General features: G+C 43.9%; 1 pseudogene; it reads left to right on the top strand.

The window, feature by feature from the left end:
• Positions 1-2,938: 2,938 nt before the first annotated feature.
• Positions 2,939-4,753, top strand: LOC146786022 (uncharacterized; annotated as a pseudogene).
• The last annotated feature ends 3,425 nt before the right edge of the window (positions 4,754-8,178 follow it).

The following is an 8,178-nucleotide window of genomic DNA, read 5'->3' as shown; positions in this document are numbered from 1 at the left end:
TTAATTTAGATTAGAATGAGCCCTTGTCAAACACTACCGGAAGGTGAGCTTGTGCGCGCACCACCCATTGGACTCAAAGGCCCCCTCGTCGTGTGTGGCAGCCCGGGATGAGACCGGTTCCCGGCGCACATATAGCCGCACCCAGGCACTTCACAGGTCTTTAAAAGACCACTCTGCCGACTGCTTAAAGATTCAGCTCCCCCCCCCCCGAGCCTGAAGGAGGCCAGGTTACCACCACCAGGCATCTCTGAGGTTCTTACAGGGCCCGGGGCCTACAGACTAACGCGGGGCCCCACAGTGCGAGGACCTGTTTTAAAAGTGTGCTGTGGGGAAACCGAAAGCAGGGCAGGTCCTGCCTCTGGCTCCATTTAAGGCCCCGGCATGGTCAGGTGGCTCGTCATTAAAAAATCTATAAATAATGTTGCCCACGTTCAAGGCCTTGAGAAAGCGTGGGACCAATGACCTCCTGCTCCCCCCCCACCATCTGGCCGGCCCGCAGGTTACCAATGGCGACGTCGTGGTGTGCCAGTGAGAAGTGCTTGGAACTACCTGCAGTGGCTTAAGTGCTGTTATTGGGTCCAGCATTGGAGTGCTGACTGCCAGCTCACCCACTAGAGCAAACTGTGTGAAACTAGGAAGACTCCCTATGGTTTCCGACTTATTGCAGACATGCCAACACTCCAGATTCAGGCGGGAGACTACCGATTTCATGGCTAGTCTCCCGCCTCCCGATTCCTGCAAGCAAAAACCTGAATCCTCTGGTTTCCAGCTGACAGGGCTTGGTATTGTGTAACGTGCTCATGAACAAGCGAATGGTCTGTGAAGTACTGGGAGGGGGGGGCGGGGGGGCGGCGGCTGTGTGTGTGCCCGAAGCTAATTCAGCCCGGGGGGGTGTATGCACTGACCGCAACCTGCCAGTCCAGTTCAAACTCTTGCATCCCCCTCTTTCTCTGCCTGCCATTGCCCTCCATGCTTCTGAAAGGCGATAAAAAAACACGTGAATTTGCTTTCAAATGTCCGATCCTGCAGCAGCACACTTCCAAAGTCCATAAATGACAGAAAGCCGATTGAGGCCCCATTCTCCCGATTTTTTATTTTTTTTTAAATCTCCCACTTTGCTTTTCTGAAATGCTGGCATGTATGTTATTGAACCCTGCAGATGGGAAACCTATGACGTAGCATCAGTGCGGGCCTCTGGTATGGTCATCAGAGCTCCAAGTGAGGCTGCCAAGGGCTGGGCTCTGGATGAAGCCTGCATAACCCATGGAAGGCCCCGGGTGATGCTTCAGTAGTTTGAGCAACAAAAAGGGACCCCAGGTTTTTAGCAGCACTGACAAGTGTGTGTGTGTGTGGGTGGAGCGGCACCCTGCTCCTCAGGCCGCCAGAATGATATTTACAACTATGGCTTAAAAGATTCAGCCCCCCGAAATGTTTTCTTACCCCCCCCCCCTGAAATTTGGCTCTAGTTGCGCCTCTGCTGTGCAAAGTTAGATTTAACCATAACTACAGAGGCGCAGTAAAGCCTCTAAATAGTATGTTTTTTGTGTGCGTGCGTGTTTATCAATAACATCTCCATGTAAATTCATTACATAGTGGTTGCAGCTTTTCTGTAGTAAAGGTTAGAGCATGTAATCCGTAGGAAAAGTATTTTGGGTTATGCAAAAAAGCCTTTTTTCTTAATCCGACGAACATGCACGTTACGTTGCCATAAAATCTTTGCAGGCATTCCTGGGCCTAATTTTTCAGGGGGGAGGGTTTTATATAGCGCACACAAAAACCCGGAGGTATCAGAGTGCTTTACATGAGCACCAGTTGCGGTACAACCTCTCCTGACATTGTTTAGTGCAACACAGAGTGCAGGGCGCGAAGACAGACAAGAGAATGGGGAGCCGAGGTGTGAATGGCCAAAGGGCCAGAGCAACACCAGGCCCCCTGCCTGGCTCACATGGGGGGAGAGGAGCTATTGTGTTCCGGCGTCTGTCTTACTACAGCCGCACCTGAGTACTTCACAGGTCTGTAAAAGACCATTTTACTTAATGAGGCTTTCTTGTTTTTCACCCCTTCTTAGAGCCCCTGCATCTCCATTCTGCCGATTGCTGGAAGAATCCCCCCCCCCCCCCCACCCCCCCCCCCCCCGAAATTTGACTGTAGTTGCGCATCTGGGAGCTATGTAAGTATATTTACGCCGCTGGTCCTTATTACTGTTGAACTGTATATGAATGTTTCATACTGTACACATGGATTCAACATTCCCCTTTCATTAAGCTGAACATTCTCCTGACAATAGGTTACCTGACCTGCATCTGTATATACATCGCATTTATTTGGACTTTTCTAAAGCGTGAAATTGGCCTAAGTGCTTTCGACCACCAAGTATTAATCACTTTTAGGCAAGCTGGAAGTTAGCTAATGTGCATACATCCAGAAACAAATTTTTTTTAAAAGCATGATGGTTAAAAAGCATTTAGGGTACCAAGGATACAGAGTTTTAATGTTTTAAATCAAAAGCACTTAGAAACTGCAAATTGCCAGTTTTCGTGAATGTTCCTGTTAGAGCCCTGATGGCTGAAGGTTTTGCTTCAAGGTCAGCTATTGGAACAAACACATTTTGAAGACTTTCGAATCCTTAGTCAATTCAAGGCCAAGAGGACAAGGGAGAGACTCCCAGAGCGAGGAATCTGAGCCACATTGTGCCCATCGTTGAAACGCATTTTTCATGTCAGATTGGACTGAGAGTCTCATTAGGGTGGCTGGGTAGACTTTTTGTTTGGTGTCATCAGGCTTTAAAGATAAAATGGATTCTTATGCTATGCCTCAAATATGTGTTCGGCAATTTCACCAATTGGTTGGCAGCCTGTTTAGTGGCATCATTATTTTTTCAACAGTACACAACCGGTTTCTAAGTGTTTCTTTTATGATCTAGTTTGCGCAGAACAACATGCCCCGCAGAATAAAGACGGCAGAAGATTATGTTCTGGAAAACAAAGATTCCATGGTTGAAGAAGTGCGTGGGCAAAAGATGTTAATTTGCAGGTTTTGCAGAGTGACTGTCCCAATAGTAACTGGGAAGACTGCAAGCCGAATTGCTGAACATCTTGTCACCAAGACCCACTTGAAATTGAAAGAGCCACCTAATAGCGACAGCCTATGCCAGATGTCTCTTGCTGAGACAATGACACGCTTCAAAAGAAAACGTGAGGAAGAAATGGATGTGGCACATGAATTTGTACGTGCCCTAGTGCAATCTGGAACCAGCTTACACCAAGCCGATGGACCCATTGGGAATCTGTTCCGCAAGCGTGCACCAGCATGCAAAACATTACCAAGAGCAACACAAATGTATGACAAATACCTACCAGAGGTGTTCCTTGCAGGTATTGAACATATTTCAGAGTTACTCCAAGGCGATGTAAAGATCTCTGTTACGCTTGATGAAACCCCAGAGATGTGTGGCGACCCAGCAGTGGCAGTGCTAATCACATTTTGTGATGCAAAAAATGGATGGTACAGACATACCATCATGGCAGATCTAGATGTACTGGAAACATGCAACGCAGTGTCACTTGGAATGCTGCTGCAGAGAGTTCTTACCAAGTTTAACAAAGATTGGAGTGATATTGTTTGTATTTGCAGCGATTCCGGTACGTATATGAAAAAGTTATGTGATGACCTGTCAAAAGCAGTACCTGAGCTGAAATGTTTCCCTGTAAGAGATCCATGCCATTTGTTAGATGGTATGCTGAAAGGAGCTCTACAATCTTCTGAGCTAATGAAGAATGCTATTGATTTTGTAGTCCATTCAGGTGCACTGTTTCGGTATGCGCGGGAACTAAAACGCAAATATTTCTCATTTTGTGTTTTGTGTGGCAGCAAAGAAAAAGTAATCCCAACTGTGTAATTTAGTCGGTGGTTCTCAGTCCTAGAGGCCGTGAATGCAATATTATCTATGTGGCGACCGTTTACTGATTTTTTGCTTAGTGATGATGCAAAAGGCAAGAAATGTGAGGATCTTCGGATGCATATTGATAGCGATGTAAAAAAAAGTACATTGTACTGCATTCTTAGATTCCTACAGGAAAACATGACTGCTGTAGTGGACATAATCAAAAAACTAGAGTCAGAAAACACCCTGGTCTACCAAGTGTTCAGCATAATTGGTGTAGATGTCAAACATCTCCTCGAGAGTAGGCTAGGCGACACTTTTAGTGACTTTGGCACTGCAACATGTTCCCTGTTAGAATGCTTGCCACTTGGTAAGCAGAGAAGTGTTGAGGACCAATTCAGGAAATTGTATTTCACAATGCATGAGAAATGGCTAGCTATGATGCAAAGAAATGTCCCTTCACCAACCATGGCGTTTGAAGCCAATGAAGCCTCACTTTGGTACTCTGCGCAAGTGTTAGATCCCTTCAGTAAAGGGGAATTTTCTCCAGACTTTGCGAAGTACAGCTTCATTTTTGACCGCTTTAACACCTCGGAGGGCATATGCACCCAGTTCAACGCATATGTCGCAGAACCTGGCCCAGAGAATGTCAACCTTGAGGTGCACAAGTATTGGCATGGAAAGCTACGTCAGTGGCCAGAGTTGGCAAATTGTGTACTGTCTGTTTTGGCGCTGCCAGTCTCAAGTGCCAATGTCGAGGGGGCCTTTTCCCAAATAAAAGTGTACATGGGTAGGAAAGAGAGAATGCGAATGACCAAAGATTCACTGAAAAAATATTGTATGGTGTACAACAATAAATTTGACTTGTAAAAATGTATTTTAACCTCATATACACGGTACATAGACTGTCTATATTCCATGCACCAATTAAGAAAGCAAACAATATTAAAAGCAAAGCGCCCCATAAACACCGGTAAAACACCGTTACAGTTGTTTTTTTTGGGTCGAAAATGAGTAACCACTGAAAAGCACTGTTTTTTTGAGGTTTTGAAATCACTGGAAAACACTGAAAAAACACCACCAGAATTCACCAAAAATAGAAACTGAAAACAGGAAAGCCTACTTATTACCAATTGGATCTCATGGCATTTGTGCCTTTTATAATGTATACCAGTGTATAAGAAAGAAGAAATTTTGAAAACAAACCCACAAAATCATATGCTAGTATGGCTACCCACAAATTCACAAATGTACAAATAACCACTGCGCCCAAACTCCATATATATCATGCCCATTTCAGAAATACATAAGTTTCCTTGATATCCATTTTTCACCGTGCATATTTTACTATAACAATTGGTCGATACTTGGTACACAATTAAAAGCATTGTACTGTGCATCTCGGTTGTTGGTACTGGGTACCTAGGGTTCTTGGAGAACCTGCAAACCATATATATATCTTTGTAAGTAGAAGAGTCTAGCGGACATAATGGCATGTTGCTTTTGTAAATTGCCCAGTGTGACAAAAAGTTATGGAAGTAAATGTTGTAACAAAAGGCCTTTACAATAAATCTTTAATGCAATAGTTATTTTCTATGGTTCTATGGTACCTCACTTGTGTGGGTAAGTCTAGTAACCATGTCAGGAAATGGACCAAAACACAACATAAATGCATCACATTTTTCCACTGAAAACTGGCCCTTTTTTCCACTGTGGTTGGCTGTAGATTTTGGACCATCGCTTAGCGATCACCTAGGCAAACCGAACAAACCTGAAGCTTTTAAAACTATACAAGCATGGGAGCCCAGGAGTGCGTTAATTGCATGGCTCTCACCAGGTAATTTTACCCAGTAACCTTTGCAAATGTCACATTTTGGTAAGACATACATATTTTCCTCACATTTGTGACAGAAAGTTCTGGAATCTTTGGGGAGCCATAAATGTACCACCACCCTGAGTTCCCACACATCTCCCAATAAGAACAGTACCCAACTTGTGCGGGTGGGCCCAGAGACCATGACACAAATGGCCCTAAAGCACTATGTTGAGAGAAAAGGATTAGGGGTAGCTGCTGCATTTTTAGCTGTTCTGTGGTGCCACCCATGCAAGCCTACAAACCACAGACATTTCTGGAAAATAGACAACCAAGGGAGTTCAGGGTGGTGTCCCTTGCATGGATCCCTCAAGGAGTTCAGGGTTAATGGATCCCTCAAGGATTTCCTACCCAGAATGCTCAGCAAACCTCAAACTTTGTCTGAAGCAAAGCATTTTCCTTACATTTCTGTGATGAAAACTTCCAGAATCTGCAGGAATTGAGGAAATTCGATTTTCGATCTCGCTTGTATTCAGCCACCATTTTTTGTGTTCCACCGCCATTTTGTGTTGCACTCACTCAGGCAGCACAATGAACGAAGTTTTTCTGCTGATCTTGCTGCGACGTTTCAAATAACCTTCTGCCTCTGTTTACAAGACTGATGTCAGGGACTGGCTGAGTCCACTAATCCTCATCTGGTTTGACTAAACCCTGTCTCAACTGTCTGTCGGTTTACACCATTCTTTCCTGACTTTATCTTATCTTCTGGCCTTCGCTATTCTCTACTTGTATTCTCTCATTTCACAACTGTCCTCCAAAGCATACAAATATGTCCTGCCACCTGCAAGTTGAGTTGTAGACACTACCACTGATTGACTTGTGGGGAGGGGTGACAAAAACAGTTGGAAGAGAGGTTTATTTGGGTTACTTGATATCTTGTTTTCAAACTTTTCTCATTGGTTATATCTTGTTTTCAAACTCTTCTCATTGGATAACCATGTATGCATTGGGAGTGTTCTTGGTGAATCTATGTGCTATAAAAGATTGTGCGCCACGGAGTAAAGTGGCAGTTTCCTAAGAACATACTGAGTGTACTTCTGGGACAACTGTACTTAGCTGCAGCTAATAAACCTGATCTTCTACGCTCAACAGAATGTCCTGTGTCTCTGTTCAACAAAGCAGGTGAACTCAGGAGATTAAGGCGTGCCCTGCGCCGCCAGGCCCATAAGGCCCTGGTTCTTCAGAATCAACAATATTCTACCAACCAGCAATACCCCACTTGTGCAGAGGAAAACGCTACCCCACTTGTGTGGCTAGGTATAGTGCTTGCAACAGAAACGGATCAAACCAAGGTCAATGGGAGTCCCCTGGACTGGAGCTATGTATCTATTGCAAGCGCATTTGAAGCAAAAAATCCATGCATTATTTAACAATGCTATTAAGAACACATCCCATTCAAGCTTATGTTATAAGTGACCCATTAATCCTAATGGAGCTAGAAATTGCAGGTACTGGCCCTATTGCAATAATGCCCGGCCAAGAACATCGCAACTACGGAGTTTTCCACCTGGAGACTTTGCAAGAAAATTCATCAGAAAATGGGAAAAATATTAAAAAATTGTGTTAGAAATTCAGATTCTCCAAAAACATGATGCCCACGGTCTCTGAAAACTCAGTAGGGGGGAAATGCCAGGCCGTCCTCCGGTCTGCTCATAAAGGTGCCCTTACAGTGTTGCATAGAATTAGGAAGGCATCCAAATGTCTCTTGAACGACATTAGCGACTCTGTAGGTTAAGGGAACCTATTATCTATGGTAATCTCCATCCAACAGTCAGGCAAAGAACTTGCGACATACAACAAATTCCAAGACACATCTTACGAATCTACTGCTGTATTTGCTTATTTGGGTTTTCGGAGGATCAGCTTGTATTGAGCCCACTGTTGTTAAGCGCTTTCCTGAGTTATATTATATGATTAAACTTACAACATCTGCATTTTTCTAACTGGAAAAGAAACTGATTTGCAGCAGGAAATGTGGTACAATATGCATTATCACTAATTAGCCTTGAAGATATTTTAGTTCTGCATACACCTCAAACAGGTTTATGTGGTAGCTGTCTGATGCACTGCAAAATAGATTAATCTTCCTTATATTCCTGCTTTTCATGCACAGGTATTGGTTATCAATTAAAACAGGTATATGCAATATAATTCTCCATTCTCTAAGTTTCATTGCAGCGATTTTGTTATGAAACTTAAAATTATGGCTTGACGGATGCTTTCGTCTAAGACAAGATGACATGTGACTTTTAGTTCCTGGCCAAAATCTATAGTGTTTGATTTTTTCCAGTGCAATATTGTTGACTGCAGCAGGGTGTATGTAGCAGGTAAGGTTTTAGTGGAAAGGTTAGTAAAGGACTCTCCTGTGGCTTGGCATTTCCTTTGCGATCAATACCTTGAGAACTTATCTGGAAATAGCTCG

The sequence above is a fragment of the Triturus cristatus genome, chromosome 11, assembly GCF_964204655.1.
Source record: "Triturus cristatus chromosome 11, aTriCri1.1, whole genome shotgun sequence".
In the NCBI taxonomy this organism is placed as follows: Eukaryota; Metazoa; Chordata; class Amphibia; order Caudata; family Salamandridae; genus Triturus; species Triturus cristatus.
The sequence above is the reverse complement of the archived record's forward strand: the minus strand, read 5'-3'. Positions and strand labels throughout refer to the sequence as shown.